The 16,590-nt window shown below is 45.0% G+C and overlaps 1 protein-coding gene across 5 annotated transcripts in view; it reads left to right on the plus strand.

The window, feature by feature from the left end:
* The window catches only part of dlgap4b (discs, large (Drosophila) homolog-associated protein 4b), a 733,594-nt gene that overhangs the window by 58,811 nt on the left and 658,193 nt on the right, over positions 1-16,590 (plus strand). For all 5 annotated transcript variants that reach the window (XM_086005582.1, XM_086005577.1, XM_086005576.1 and 2 more), the window contains one exon: positions 2,100-2,170. The gene's annotated coding sequence lies outside the window, so the exon portion shown is untranslated. The remainder of the gene's footprint in view (positions 1-2,099; positions 2,171-16,590) is intronic.

Here is a 16,590-nt window from a genome sequence, read left to right on the forward strand (position 1 = left end):
ACTCATTTCAACTGTCTTTTCAGACAACTATGGTAAAATAAAACTTAGTGGCCTAGAAATTCACTATGGCCCCGCCAGCTGGCTAGCGCTCAAAAGTTAGCGCTGGGCGGGAAGCCTATAGCGATCGTCAGATATTCATTGTTAGCGCCCCAATTCGGAACTGGGCGCTATACCAGGGTGTGCCCGCCTCCGCTTGGGGCGCTGACACTGAATATCAGCGCTCTTGGCGTCGCTGCGCCAGCCGCTGCGGAGCGGCAGGCTGCGGTACTGCAGGCCTCCTCCTTCTCTTAAGGGGGAGCTGCCTGCAACGGGGAGATCGCCGCTGGATAGTGCCGGCAAATGAGCCTGGCACCACGGAGAAGTGCCGGGCTCGCGGAAAGCAGCCGGCAATGCCGCGGGGGGGCGGGTGGAGGAGGCCGGGGAAGGAGGTGCGGGCAGGCGGCCGCCGAAAAAGCGGCTGGCCGCACCTTCCGCTTTAAAGCGCCCCACTAAGGCAGCAGGACGGCCCCGTTTTCTGGTCACTGTTTGCGGCCACTTCGGAGGAGGCGGCCGCAACTAAATATGGGGATCGGGCCGGTTTCGGGGCGGAACCGGGGCACTGCGCACACCGATGACATCATCGGTGCCGGCGCAGCGCTAACGGCTACCGCCGCCAATACCGCTGCGCTGAATATCTGCGCAAACTCATTTCTGGCGCAAAATCACTCTTTAGGCGTTAACTGGGCGCAAAGCTGGCAGCGCCTTAATGAATTTCTAGGCCCGTGATTGCTGATGATGTGTGTGCGTATATAAAAAGCTCATCAGAAGACTCGGAGACTGTTAAACTTTGTTGTTGTGGTCTCAAACTGGCTTAATGCATCAATGACAGTAAAGTGCAGTATTTTTGTATTTAATCTACTGATTTAACTTGCTGTATATTTTTTTCTGTAATAAACTCAATTGGTAGTTTTAGCCTGAGCTATATATCTGTCAACGTGATGTTTCCCCACTGAACAAAGTGATTGGGAGTTTATCGTGGTTAAGATGTGCTATTTCATTTTGTATTCCATGCATCATTAACTCTGAGGCCTAGTTATTTAACCCACAATGTTGAATGCTACCTCGTAGGAAAGAAAGAAGAAAGAACTTTCATTTATATAGCACCTGTCACAACCTCAGGATGTCCCAAAGCACATTACAGCCATTAAAGTACTTTTGAAGCATAGTCACTGATGTAATGTAGAAAATGCAGGGTCCACAAAAAGCAATGTTATAATGACCAGTTAATCTGTTTTAGTGATGTTGGTTGAGAGATAAATATTGCCCAGGACACTGGGGAGAAATCCCCAATAATGCCATGGGCATCTTTTGTGTCCACCTTAGAGGGCAGACAGGGCCTCGGTTTAAAATCTCATCTGCAATCTGGCACCTCCAACAGTGCAGCACTCCCTCAGTACTGCACTGAAGTGTCAGCCTAGATTTTACATTCAAGTCTCTGAAGTGGGACTTGAACCCACAACCTACCGAATCAGAGCTGAGAGGGCTACCACTGAGCCACAGCTGACACTCAAGGCTTAGGGCTTGTCTTTGGAAGGCTCCTTTTATGATGAACGTAGACAAAGCGTGTTGAGAAATGGTCAAATCGTTATAATATTTTCTGACATTATAGTAATTAATTTGTCTATTTTGGGGGAAAACACATGTATTAGCTCCTGATATCGTTAATGGAAATTATTTATGCCAGCGCTAAGGGAAGCTGTACTGCTTTCTCAAATGGATACTGTTTCCAAAGTAAATATTATTGTCTGTCCAAGCTTAGGCAGTGTCACCAAAATGTATTACTTTATTTGAGAACTTAATGTCACAATTTAATCCAGTGTGCCCTCAAAATCACAAGAGGTGTTATTTATATTCCGTAGTAAAGGCAAAACATATTCCTGTTTACGCTTTGGTTGAGAGATAAAGATGTGAATAGGATCAGTCCCTGTAATATACAGTTAGAGCTAACTTTTGATTATAAGATAAAAGATGACATGATTGTACAACACCCTCTTGCAGCCTGTTTTTTGCCTTCTCTTATGCAACACAATTTATGGTTTTATTTTACTCTTTTGTTAAAGGAGATTGAATTGTGCAAGATAATTCAAGACTCTTTCCGAAAGGAACAGCTTCTGGCGCATTTTAGAGCGAAGTAAGTGGACTTTTTAAATTTGTACCTGCTCAATAATATATGATTATTTGACTTGTTCTCTAAAGGACTTTTGTTCTCTTATCCTGCAGCACATGCTTATGGGTTAATTTTGCAAAGAGAAAGACTTACATTCACATCAGAAACATTTCAAATGACAGAAACATTTCAAATGACTTCAAATACAATGAGTTACTTTGAAGTGCGCAGTGGCTAATGCAGCATCCATGTTACACACAACAATATTACACAAGCAATGATCAGGTGAGTGTCCAGCTAATGCAGGGAGTAATGTTGGCCAGGGTGCCAGGAGAAATCCTTACTCTTCTTCGAATAGTACCAAAGGAACTTCAACATCAACTTGATCGAACAGACTAGACCTTGGTTTAACTTCTCATCTGAAGCACAGCACCTCCAGCAATGCCACACTCACTCAGTACTGCACTTGATCATCAGCTTAGATTGTGTGCTCAACTCCAGGAGTCGGGGTTGAACCTGCAACCTTCCTAGAGGCAAGAGTGCAACCATCTATAGGGGGACAAATTCGTTAGCAACCATTTTGGGTTGCTAACATCGCCTGGGTGCTAAATTTAGCGCCCGGCGAAAAATAGCACCGGCGATCGCTAACTTCAGTTTTAGCGCCCCAAGAGGGAGCTGGCATGCTAATTCAAGTGCTCCACTTCCTTCTTAGCGCTAACCCCAAATATCGGGGCGGTGCATTCTGCAGCGCTACACACTGGGCCACGTAGCGCTGCCGCATGGAAGGGCTCTTCCCCTCATTAAAGGGGAGGGCGCAAGCCCACAACTCTGTGGGGCCCTACCTGGACCACTGGGGAGTGGGGTGGCGTGCCAGCAGCCCGGCACTCAAGAGGAGAACCGGGCCCCGCGTTCAAAGACACAACGGGTCGCGACGAGTAAGTTGGCCGATTTTTTTTTTTTTTTCCCCGCCCGCCTCCTCCCCTTTAGTTAACTCCCCGCGAGCCTCCTGCTGCTCCGTTCCCGCCCCCGGATCGGTCGCTGTCATCGCCCGGCGCAGATTCAGGGGGCACGGGCCAATTTTATAGGTGGGGCAAAAATGGGGTGCCGCGCACGGTGGTGACATCATCATCGCTGGCACGGCGGAGCGGGGCACTACCGGTTACTGCCGCCGCTAAACTCCTGCTGAACTTAGCGGGAGTCGTTAGTCGTGCCGCGCCCAGGTAAAAAGTCATTTGCACCCCGTTAGTGCCAATGCACCGAATTTCTAGCCCTTAGGATTTGAACACAGAAAATCTGAACTGATGGGTGTGCTGCATTGAACAATTGCTGGTGCAGCTGCTTTGTTTCTCCATTATATGACTCAAGAGCATCGGCTTAATTTACTGAATACATCTCGACTGTCACTAAATATATGTTTTAAAGCACTGAACTCACATAATGTAAAAGGCGGAATATATTCAACAAAGCAAAGCTCTGAGGTCATACTTACATCCAATATAATTACATGCTAATATTTTGCATGCTTGTAATTCTCCAATGGATTTATGCATGTGAAAGACAAAAAATGTCTGGGCAAGTAAATGGGAGTGAGCAATGGAATCAAATCCATTACAGGATCCATGACATTTAAAGCATACTGGGCTATTATTAAATGAATGAATGTGTTCACCTAACTGTAATTTGAGGCCTCAGTATACACCCTGAATAGTGGTAATGATGGTACAAAATCAACTCTGCTGCTGCAGGCAAAAAAGTGGCAGGTATCACTCCTGCCAATTAGAACACAAGCAATTTTAAACTTTCTGCTTTTGTTTGCTATTTTAAATTACCAATTAAGAACATAAGAACATAAGACGTAGGAGCAGGAATAGGTCATTCGGCCCCTCGAGCCTGCTCCGCCATTCAATAAGATCATGGCTGATCTGATCTTGGCCTCAACTCCACTTCCCTGCCCGCTCCCCATAACCCTTGACTCCCTTACCGTTCAAAAATCTGTCTATCTCCACCTTAAATATATTCAATGACCCAGCCTCCACAGCTCTCTGGGGAAGAGAATTCCAAAGATTCGCGATAATTGAGTCGCTATATCTACCATCTACAGGAAACTTTGTGATATCCGGCACCGACGGGACCGAGCTGTTGCTGTCCCATCAAAATTGCTGGACAAACCAGCGCTAATGTTAAAACATATGGAAGCTTTTGAGCTCCGTATCTAGCAACAAACCCTGTTGCTTAGCAACAGCTTCTAAACAGTCGGCCGTAGCTTGCAAGCGTCTCTGTAGCTAAGCAACAGCTTTAGCTAGACCTTGCAGAGCCTGACTGGTGCAAAAAAAAGCAACGAAAAGAAAAAAAACTTACTGAACCGACTCCTAAATTTTGCCGGTGGCTCGAGCATTCCGGACAGTTGACCTCCGGATAAACCAAAGTTTCCTGTAGATAGAAATAAATTCCTGCTGTGATCCATGCAACGAAAGTGTGTGTCTGTCAGAGGTCCACACTGCATAATGTACAGCTATAAAAGCAACATTTCCCCTCTCAATATATGGAAATCTGGCCTGTTAAATATACACTAACAATAATCATTAGGTAATTTTCAGTTCAGTGTATAGTCTTGCCATCTATATTTATGCTTGCGTTTCATTGTTTTAAGTGTTAATTTGATCAGTGTTCCTTTAAATGGATCAGCATCAAAATGCAAACCACTGTAAACATTCTATAAATATAAATTACATTTATCTATTTTAATACCTCAGTTCTTGCTATCTACTGTTGTGCAGTTAATGCTCTTGTTATTTTTAGCAGCCATAAATTATCCTGCAAATATAAGTGTTATTTACAACCTTTTTTTGATGTGACATTATATACGAACTGAAGTTTATGTTCAATGTCAGCATTGGGAAAATCAGTTGTACGCAGCAAAGGGATGCATTGTGTGTAGCAGATTAGCTCATCTCAATTTGTTCGTCACGTGCGAGGTCTTGATCTACGACTGCTGAAATCTAATTATAAGTTTCACCACTCCAGCATTTAACATATGATCAGATTACATACTAATATATTGCTTTACACATAAACACAGTTTTTGTGCTCCTGTCAACTTTACTAAAACATGTTGCCATTTTGGGTCAAATTGAATATATATTTTCCAGATATCATGTTATTTGCTGGCTTCTGGGCATCATTACTGAATTTACTCGTTCATTCCGAATAAAGAGCCAATTTATACAATAACATTGGAAAACAATGCAACATGGGAAAAAGCCAACCATTGTATTCCATAATGATTGGACCAGGTTTTGCAGGAGCGGGGCATCTGGTGGCTTGCCCCTTTTTTGTTCGACTTTTTCCCTCAGCCATCAGCTCGAAAATGTTTTGCCCTGTAAGTTGCTGGAAGTGCGAGATGATAATGGCGTGGCGAGGGCAACGTGGCATCTGCAACCTTTGTGAATGATGGGACCAACAGTGTATCTGAGAAGGAAACAGAGGAACGACAGAGAAGGAGGGTGAATTAGAGTCAAATCAGGTACAGAAATAGAAAGGGAAAGAAAGATTGGATTAAGAGAGAGATTGGGTTAAGAGAGAGAGAACAAAAGAGACAGAAAGGAAAAGTAAGGGGAAAAAAATGTAACGATTAAAATTTGACATTTTTAAAATCGCTTAAGAATTTACTACATGCAGGAATGAGACTCAGCAGTTTAAATTGTTCCCTTTCTGGGCTGGAGAGATTGATTGACAGTGCACTAACAATTATCACATCGTTTAAAGGGTACTTAGGCTGTGAAGTACGAGCCCTAACTTTCTGCGGCGAGTTTAACTTGAGTTTAATGTGCAAATCCAGCAAGTTCTTAAAAATAACAGCATGCTTGTGGGCGAGCTACCATTTTTGGGAGGAAAACGGTGAGTGTGGCAATTCGTAATTCACAGGGTATCTCTTCCTCACCACAAGTTGCTGTACAATTTACACGTTAATAAAGTCGTTATTTTGTTAGAAAATTCTGGGCTATTGTTTCTGTCGGTCAGGGAAGAATTAGAAATGAACAGTTGAAAAAAGCTTGTTGAATTTGTTTTCCCTGCAGTATTTTACAAATTTCTGAATCTAACCCAAGTAATAGTGCATAAAAAACTGATAGGCAACACTGAAAGGGCAAAAAAACAGAAGACTAAACCAAGGATTTGCAAATCACTGAATTCAGCAGTGATAAAGTGCTATTTTGGTTATTGTGACTCAACTTCATGAATTGGAAGTAAAAGCTTGCCATTTGATATCTTTTGCTTTCACGCTCTTTCTCTCCCACTCTCTCCTGCTCTCTGTCTCTTCCTCCCTCTCTCTCCTGCCCTCCCTCTACCACTGTCTCGTGCTTTCTTTCATACTCTCTCCTGCTCTCTCTCCTGCTCTTTCTCACTCATTTGCGCTCTCTGTCACGCTCCCTCTGTCGCTCTTTCTAGTGCTCTCTCTCTCATGCTCTCTTGCCCTATTTTGCATTCTCCCACTTGCTTGCTCTATTCTCATGCGCTCTCTCTCTTGCTCTCTCTGCTCTCTCACTCACTCTCTCATTCTCTCTGCTTGCTCTCGCACGTGTGTTCTCTCGCTTTCTCTCGCTCTCCCTCTCGCGCTCAGTCTCATTCTCACACTCTCGCTCGTTCACATTCTCTCTCGTGCTCTCTCTCACATGCTATCTCTCTTCCTCTCGTTCTCTCTCCCTCTCTGTCACACTCGCTCTCTCATGCAATATATCTTACCTCTGTGAATCGGCTCAGTCTGTTTAAAAAAAACGGAAGAAAGCACCTGCTGGATGTAGGAGGCATTGTACCTCCTTCAGTTGAGGTCTGTCTGCAGTTTGCTGAAGTGCATGTTACTACATCGGTTGCCCGTTACGCATCCCGGAAAGGAAATCAGATGCAGTGTATGATGGGTGGCCAATCTGCTCCCACCAGTTTTCTGCCTAGTGGTGAAAGTTAAAAGCTACCCCATTAAAGATTTGAAATGGAATCCAACAAAGCCTTACATTAGCAATCATTTGATGGCTGTACCTTTATTCCACAACACTGTAATGGGTTCTGTTGTCTAAAACTCAAGACTACTTTAAATTGGTGGTAACCACTTTAATTCCAGCATGAAAATTGAAATTACTGGTAATACAACCATATATCTGCACTTGATAAAAATATTGATATAATTTCCTATGAATATTGTTGCAATCTTATCTATCTTATAAGCAAAATTTAAAGAATAAACACTTCAACAAACACAACATTAAATGATGTCTACTACTATAAATGTATCATTCTTAGATATCCAGCTAAAATTCTAAGGAATCCTAAGGGACAAATTATAACGGTTCTAGTTTTTAATTATGTCTTAAAGTGCTGTTTGTGCATCGCCGTGGAACCTGAACATATAGCACCGCTAGGCGTGCGTTTAGATGAATAGGCAGTTGTGTGTTGACATGGTAACTGCCAATGATTTTTATTGTCGTGTTAGTTAAAATTGAATTACGGAGGCCCAAAACTACAATGTGAAAGGCCATGCTGTTGCAGATATACCATCCGCTGTAGCTCCAATGTTTCCCTGATTGCCAACAAGGTGATGTTTGAGACATATATAATTATCGCTGGCTGCTTCAGAAACTGAATGTGTGCAAAGACTGAATCCAGTGACCATTCCCCTTTAAAAGTAAAGTAGGATTAAAATCCTCCAGGTTTTGGACAGATAAGTGCAAATTTATTCAAAATATTGCTCTCTTGATCTTCATAGTGCTTTTGCATGTTTATTTTTATTTTTGATTGCATCCGGCATCATAATAATTTGACTTCATTATAAGCCGACCAATCATGATAAATGTCACGGCTGAGGCAATGCAATCTTCTCTAACCTGGAAAAACAAAGCAGGAAACGTTGATGAAGCTGGAGACTGGAGATTTGCTATTAACAATAGACCCAACCATTCACATATTGTTCATTTCAAATCTCATGTTAAATTGCTGTGCTTCTCTGCAATACCTATATTTCTGGATCTGCTTCATGTTTGATGATTAACTGAGCTAATTATTCACTATGGACATGTTAACTTGTGATACTTGCAAAGGAAATAATATTTTAGTGAAGATTGTCAATCTTTAAACCTAGCCGGCACATTTGAAACCAGATAATTGTGCTGCCTTTCCATTGCTATTTTTTAACATGTTCATGGTCTTCCCTGGCTTTGCTCAGGGAACATAGTTCTCCTGTTTAGCTGCTAAGATGGACCTGTATTTGAGCTTCTCTCTTCCTTTACAACCTGTGAGGAAGTGCTCCAAATAGGCAAAAGCAGTTGGTTTAATTGGTCATAAATTATTGAGCTTAATTTGAGAGCCATTATAACTGATTCTAAATTTTTAGCTCCAGTCCAGAAGAACTTCTTGTGTTGATTTTTTTGTATCTGTAACAAGATGTGACCGCTGAAGAGTGACAATGCACACTGGATGCAAGAGAATCTCTAGGACCTCACCAAAGTAACTATTCTTCACTAGTGAGTCTGGCCAGTGATTGTCAGCAGGCTTGTTGTGCCCTCCTTCCCAAAAATCCACAAAGAGATTCTTCAACAGGTGCAGTAGATAATGACCAGGAGTGGGAACCTTTGCTGATTTATTCTTTTAGCCCAAGGACACACAGCCTAATTATAGTACTCTCACTGTCACCTTGGTTGAGATCAGCAAATTCAGCAGAGATGAACAATTAAAGTTGGGACCTCCTAGCCTTTAAGGTTCAGTATAATAGCACATGATGCATTTTAGTCTCTGATTCATTAAAGGATCTGAGATTGAGTAGAATGGGCCTATACTCTCTGGAGTTCAGAAGAATGAGAGGTGATCTGATTGAAACATATAGGCCTAGAAATTCGGTATGGCCCCGCCAGGTCTTTTGCGCCCGAAATTTTGCACCCGCCAGGATTCCCGTAGCGCCCGCCTAAAATTCAGTTGCGACGGGCCAAGACGGCGGCGGGCGCTATTGCAGGGTTTGGCCGCCTCGCTAGGGGCGATGAATGTCACTTTCAGGCGTCCAGCTCCCGCTGCGGCACCCGATGCGGTGCAGCAGGCTGGGGTACTGCAGGCCTCCTCCTTCTCTTAAGGAGGAGCTGCCTGCAGCCGTCAGATCACCGGTGGATTCCCCCGGCAAATGAGCCCGGCACCACGGAGAAGTGCCGGGCTCGCGGGACTCAGACATCAATGCCGCGGGGGGGTGGTGCAGGAGTCCGGGGAGGGAGGTGCGGGCAGGCGGCCGCCGGGAAAGCGGCCGGCCGCCGCTCCACCTTTATGCGCCGGCCTTTCGGAGCTGCAAGACCCCGTTTCACAAACGCTGTTTGCGGCTGCCACGGGCGAGGCGGCCGCAACTGAATTTGGCCATCGGGCCGGAATAGCATTGCAACCGGGGCGCTGCGCACACCGATGACGTCATCGGTGCCGGCGTGGCGCTACCGGCTAACGCCGATGTTAGGGTCCATCTGAATTTCGGGCGATAAAAAACTTCGGCGCAAACCACTTTATAGCCAATAAGTGGGCGCAAACGCGACTGAATTTCTAGGCCATAGGATTCGGAAGGAGCTTTACAGGGTAGACGCTGAGAGGTTTCACCTGGCTGGAGAGTCTAGAACTAGGGGGCATAGCCTCAGGTTAAGGGTTCAGCTATTTAAGACTGAGATGAGGAGGAATTTCTTCACTCAGAGGGTTGTGAATCTTTGGAATTCTCTACCCCAAAGGGCTGTGGATGCTGAGTCATTGAGTATATTCAAAGCTGAGATAGACAGATTTTTGAACTCTAGGGGAATCAAAGGATATGGGGATCAGGTGGAAGAGTGGAGTTGAGGTCGAAGATCAGTCCTGACCTTATTGAATGGCGGAGCAGGCTCGAGGGGCCGTATGGCCTACTCCTGCTCCTATTTCTTATGATCTTATATGTTAATAAAAGACTGAAACATTGTAAGACAATTTGATTATGCTGTGAGGTGGATTTGGTTAATTGTTTTAGAATATGACTTGGATAAGTCAACATATATAGGAATTTACTTTCTTTGAAAGTTAATCTAGCCAACAGCGACTTGCATTTACGGAGCACTTCTCAAATTCAGAATGATGCATCAAAGTGCTTTATAAAGGGGACCTTGAGTAAGAGGGAAAGCAGAAAAGTGGTTGGGGGAAGTTACGGTTGAATAAATGTTCAGGAGCTTTTTGAAAAAGGAGATGGAAGAATCTAGAGAGGGAGTTCCAAAGGATAGGGTCATGATGACTAAAAGAGTGTCAACTGATGGTAGGGTAAGGAATAAGGAACAAGCAATAACCCAATGTCAAAGGGAGGAGGGAATGAGGAGTGATCCCGTGTGAGAGGGAGGAGGGAATGAGGAGTGATCCCGTGTGAGAGGGAGGAGGGAATGAGGAGTGATCCAGTGTCAGAGGGAGGAGGGAATGAGGAGTGATCCTGTGTCAGAGGGAGGAGGGAATGAGGAGTGATCCCGTGTCAGAGGGAGGAGGGAATGAGGAGTGATCCCGTGTGAGAGGGAGGAGGGAATGAGGAGTGATCCCGTGTGAGAGGGAGGAGGGAATGAGGAGTGATCCCGTGTGAGAGGGAGGAGGGAATGAGGAGTGATCCCGTGTGAGAAGGAGGAGGGAATGAGGAGTGATCCCGTGTGAGAGGGAGGAGGGAATGAGGAGTGATCCTGTGTGAGAGGGAGGAGGGAATGAGGAGTGATCCTGTGTGAGAGGGGGAGGGAATGAGGAGTGATCCTGTGTGAGAGGGAGGAGGGAATGAGGAGTGATCCCGTGTCAGAGGGAGGAGGGAATGAGGAGTGTTCCTGTGTGAGAGGGAGGAGGGAATGAGGAGTGATCCTGTGTGAGAGGGAGGAGGGAATGAGGAGTGATCCCGTGTCAGAGGGAGGAGGGAATGAGGAGTGATCCCGTGTCAGAGGGAGGAGGGAATGAGGAGTGATCCAGTGTCAGAGGGAGGAGGGAATGAGGAGTGATCCTGTGTGAGAGGGAGGAGGGAATGAGGAGTGATCCTGTGTGAGAGGGAGAAGGGAATGAGGAGTGATCCTGTGTGAGAGGGAGGAGGGAATGAGGAGTGATCCTGTGTGAGAGGGGGAGGGAATGAGGAGTGATCCTGTGTGAGAGGGAGGAGGGAATGAGGAGTGATCCCGTGTCAGAGGGAGGAGGGAATGAGGAGTGATCCCGTGTCAGAGGGAGGAGGGAATGAGGAGTGATCCCGTGTGAGAGGGAGGAGGGAATGACGAGTGATCCCGTGTGAGAGGGAGGAGGGAATGAGGAGTGATCCCGTGTGAGAGGGAGGAGGGAATGAGGAGTGATCCTGTGTGAGAGGGAGGAGGGAATGAGGAGTGATCCCGTGTGAGAGGGAGGAGGGAATGAGGAGTGATCCTGTGTGAGAGGGAGGAGGGAATGAGGAGTGATCCCCTGTCAGAGGGAGGAGGGAATGAGGAGTGATCCCGTGTGAGAGGGAGGAGGGAATGAGGAGTGATCCAGTGTGAGAGGGAGGAGGGAATGAGGAGTGATCCAGTGTGAGAGGGAGGAGGGAATGAGGAGTGATCCCGTGTGAGAGGGAGGAGGGAATGAGGAGTGATCCAGTATGAGAGGGAGGAGGGAATGAGGAGTGATCCAGTGTGAGAGGGAGGAGGGAATGAGGAGTGATCCAGTGTGAGAGGGAGGAGGGAATGAGGAGTGATCCAGTGTGAGAGGGAGGAGGGAACGAGGAGTGATCCAGTGTGAGAGGGAGGAGGGAATGAGGAGTGATCCTGTGTGAGAGGGAGGAGGGAATGAGGAGTGATCCCGTGTGAGAGGGAGGAGGGAATGAGGAGTGATCCCCTGTCAGAGGGAGGAGGGAATGAGGAGTGATCCCGTGTGAGAGGGAGGAGGGAATGAGGAGTGATCCAGTGTCAGAGGGAGGAGGGAATGAGGAGTGATCCTGTGTGAGAGGGAGGAGGGAATGAGGAGTGATCCTGTGTGAGAGGGAGGAGGGAATGAGGAGTGATCCTGTGTGAGAGGGAGGAGGGAATGAGGAGTGATCCAGTGTGAGAGGGAGGAGGGAATGAGGAGTAAATTGCTATTGGAGGAATGCAAATTGGATGTGGGAATATATGACAGGAGGTGTTGAATTATTCATTTTCTAAAACTTGCTTTCAAGTCCAGTTAAAAACCCTGCTTATTTATTGCCCACATATAAAGCATTATATCAAATCATTTTACATTGTGTACAGTCGTTCAAAACTATGTTGATAGGGTGAGATTAAGTAAACAGTGAGTGAGGAGGCTTGTGTGACTCATAGACCAGTTGGGCCAATGACCAATTTCTGTGCCGTAAATTCTATGTATCACATTATTCTGATCCAATAACAGGTGTATACATGGGACCTGTATATGTGTTACTCCTAGATAGTGCATTGTCCACTACAGTATTGATGTTAACAGTTTCAGCCGACAGCATGTAAATTGCAATACCTGTTTTGGTCTACATTGCATTTGCCAGTTTCACTGCGTTATTATCAAATAATCAATATGCATTAAACACAAGACCAAAATATGCAGCAAAAATGAAAGGCAATGCACGGCGAAAAGGATAAGTGACAATTCTTTTGTACAAATAAGTCTTGCAGATTAGTTATCTGGCTTTCTGCTTTAAAATGCATGGACATTTTGTTCTGGGAAAAACAGCATCTGGGTTTTCATAAACTATTTAATCCACATCCCCAAACAGTTTGACCTCTGCCAACATCACAGATTTCTTTAGAGGTTGACTGCATCTACTGCTAATTTGGTCCAATAAAAATCTGTTCCCTTACACACGTTGGCTGCTCTCCAGTGGTATTTCTCCTGTGTCATCTGGGACCTGGAGCATGGCAGTGATGTTTAACTGCTAAGATGGAGTTGACCTTCAAGGCCATTGTTGAGGTACTCTACTGCCTGTGGGGATATGGTCTAAGTAGGCTCAACCTGAGGTCAACCAAAAGCTAATTGCTGAGGGAAGTTTCTGTAGATTGACAGCTGCTCTGGGGAGAGGCCCGGATATGAATAGCTGAAAACCAAAAGGAAATAATCGTGTTTCATTTTTTAAAAACAATTATTTAAAGATTGTTTTGAATTTGTAACAAAGTGAGACATTCTGAAATATGACACCTTTATGTATGATGGACAAGTGCTGGATGCAAGTTTTTTTTTTAACATACTCGTTGATCTGTTCAGGAGCTGTACACGGTGAGTCAAGATCAGGTGTTGGCTTCAGGTCAAGTAGGGTTGGAGGTCAGGGAATAATTGAACAAAATGGAAGAAGGGGGCAGAAGGGCCAGGTGCAGAAGAGGGAAGGGAAGGGAAAAGAAGGGCAGAGAAGGAGGGGAATCACAGGAGGCAGGGGAGGGGATTGAGTGGAAGAATGGGAGGGGGTGTGTAAGGGGCTTGAAAGGTATATCATTGGGGAGATATTGGTAAAATGCTTGAATGGGGTGGGTGGAAATGTGTGATAGTTGGGAGAGGAATTTTGGAATGGTGGCTCACAGAAAGCGATGTGACGAGAATCTCTCATTACTGAGGAGGTCCTGACTTTTAACACAGTTTAGAGGCCCATTTTTTTTTACATATGACAAAATTTTATGCAGTACAGACGAATTGCCTTTTTATACAGTACAGATGTCCTGAGTCTTCTACACATTAGTGAGGTCCTGAATATTTACACAGTACATACAGTGGGCTGGATTTTAAGAAGGAGGGCGGATTGGGGGTGGGAGGACTCCAATGTAGTTGGGAAACCCGGAAGGCCGGGTTTCCTGCAGACCCTGCTGACTTTAACGGCAAGGCCGGATTTGCATGCGAGATCTCGGTTTCCTGCCCGCAGCCAGCCAGATTGAGAGGCTGGCTGGCTGGCTGCGGGCGGGTAGGCCTGCGGCACTAGGCCGCACAGAGGAGGGAGGGATCGGGCTGGGCCATTAAAAGGATCGGGGTGGTGGGGTCAGCCAGGTATCGGGGATTGGGCCGGTAAAAGGATCGGAGGGCGGGGGGTGGGATCGGAGGGCGGGGGGTGGGATCGTGCCATGCCGTTAAAAGTATCAGGGTGGGGGATCGGGGGGGTGATTGGGAGAGAGGATTGGGGTGGGGGAAGAGAAGATCGTGGCCGGCCACTGAAGGATCATGGCTGGCCTCAGCATCATTGGTGGGGGGGGGGGTGGGGGAAGGCGGGGGGGGGGCTGTGGGCGGAGGCCTGGAGAGGTGATCAGAGGCCTCATGAGGGGGTTCTCCGGTCGCAGGGGTTGGGTTAGGCAGTGACCCTGGATGCAGGAGTTGTTTAAAACCCGTCCATATACAGTTAAAAAGAAAATGGAGGTTAAAAAAGAGGCTTCCAGTTGCATTATAATATTTAGAGTGACGTCCTGCCTCCTGGGAGCAGATTGGCTCCACGCCCCGTCCCTCCCCCCCCCCCCTCCGTTAAAACCAGAAGTGAGTGGGTTGGAGGCGGGTTCAGGTCGGGAATCCCATTTTTAACAATTTAACTACCCCCAGCCCACCCGGTTTTTTTTTAGGTTAAAATTGCCCCCACTGAGTTTGAGGCAAAGAGACGTCAATATACACCTTGACAACATTCAAATTAATGGTACTTATTTCAAAACTTTAATGAGAACCCGCTTTTTGTAAAAGTTATTGAGCTCCAAAAGATACAAGCCCTGATTTTCATAAAGGTGTACTACCTCTGATATTTTCCACCCTTTTCTGTTGACTCCCATTTTTAGACCACTTATTGCTCCTCATTTCCACATTTTAGTACTGGTTCGGTAATCACGTTACCTCACTGCGCAGTGCCAATTGAATCTTATTACCTACTTCTATATAGATCTCCTGTGGCACTGCTCATTGTAAGTCAAATTAAATGCCATTATATAATGACAGTAACATCATAACATATAATTTATTATTCTGCTGCTGAGGTGGAGCTGCGTCTATATTGGCCTGACCCTTTAAGGTCAGAAAGTCTAATTGATGTAGTTAGTTTCTGGTAAGAAGAAAACAGCATAAATTGGTTATCTATCTTTTTATCAAGACTTTTTTTTAATGTATAAAGAAGTGTATGGCACCTTAAAATGTGATGAACATGCACTAGATGCACTAGCAGGTCAGAAACAATGTGCCATATATGCACAGTATATTATTCTGCTGGTAAGATGTAGCAATTTATCTTCCACAAAGTCTAATTTCTGTCAAGTAAATACTGAGTGAGTTCATTCAGAGCTTAAGTGCTATTCCAGCCACAAGTAAAACCCTGGCTTTGATTCTGTTTTTAAGTGTGATTGGTAATGTCAGTTAAGAAGCGGCAGACATTTTGACTCTGGTACTTTCTCTGTTTGGCCAAATGACTGCCTTTCTTTCTCTGTACAGAAAATTGAGTGTGACATCTGAAGTGTGATGGATAGAAAATGCACTCTAGCATACTATTTTTTCTTGTATTACTAGGGCGTTTCTCGTGGCATTACCTTCAGTAGTTTGGATGATGCACTGTTTTATTAGGACAAGAGCTTTTTACCAATGTATTAATGTGCTGCTAAAGTAAAATGATGAGGACAGTTTTCAACGGGAGCACTTATAAGGCAGATGGTGGGCAGGGCATGTGCAACACGGTTCTCTATACAGGGATAGAGTGACTGAGCACTTGAACCAATATGAGCTGATGAGAGAGAGCCTGCATGGCTTTAAGGGCAAGTCATGCCTGATGAATCTGGCTGAATTTTTTGAAGAGGTCACTAATAAGGAAGATAAAGGAGTGCCTATGACTGTTACCTATATAGACTTGCAGAAGGCATTCGATAAGCTTCCACACAAAAGATTATTGGCAAAAATGAGAGCACACGGAATTTGAGGTAGACTTTTGACTTGGTTTTAAAATTGGTTGGGAGGCAGGAGACAGAGAGTGGGGTTAAAGGGTAGGTACTCTGATTGGCAGGATACGACAAGTGGTGTTCCCCAGGGATCTGTTCTAGGGCCTCAACTTTTCACCATATTTGTTAATAACTGGTGAAGAAATAGAAAGTTGGATATCCAAGTTTGCAGATCATACTAAATTAGGAGTGACAGTAAGTAATTATAATAAATAAAGTATTTTTAACACTTGGACACTAGATTGGGGTAAATCTGTAACAGTCAAGCTGTGACATCCTTGGCATTAAAAACTCTGATCAAAGTGCCAACTCTAGGTGTAACTGCTACTACTTTCCATAGAAGAAGGCTTTACATGAAGATTTTCAATGAAACACTCATTTCATAGACCAAATTTAATGCATTACATATAATAGGGATTCATGAGGAAACATTAGTGAAAAATCATATCTATATAATTATTTTCCACACATGTATATAAAATATGATTTTAGGTAATGTATCTTATAACAATGGATACCTAATCCGAGCAAATCTTCTGTTTAATATGT

Source organism: Somniosus microcephalus, chromosome 13, assembly GCF_052327205.1.
Source record: "Somniosus microcephalus isolate GS21.2 chromosome 13, FLI_Smic_1.0, whole genome shotgun sequence".
Lineage (NCBI taxonomy): Eukaryota > Metazoa > Chordata > Chondrichthyes > Squaliformes > Somniosidae > Somniosus > Somniosus microcephalus.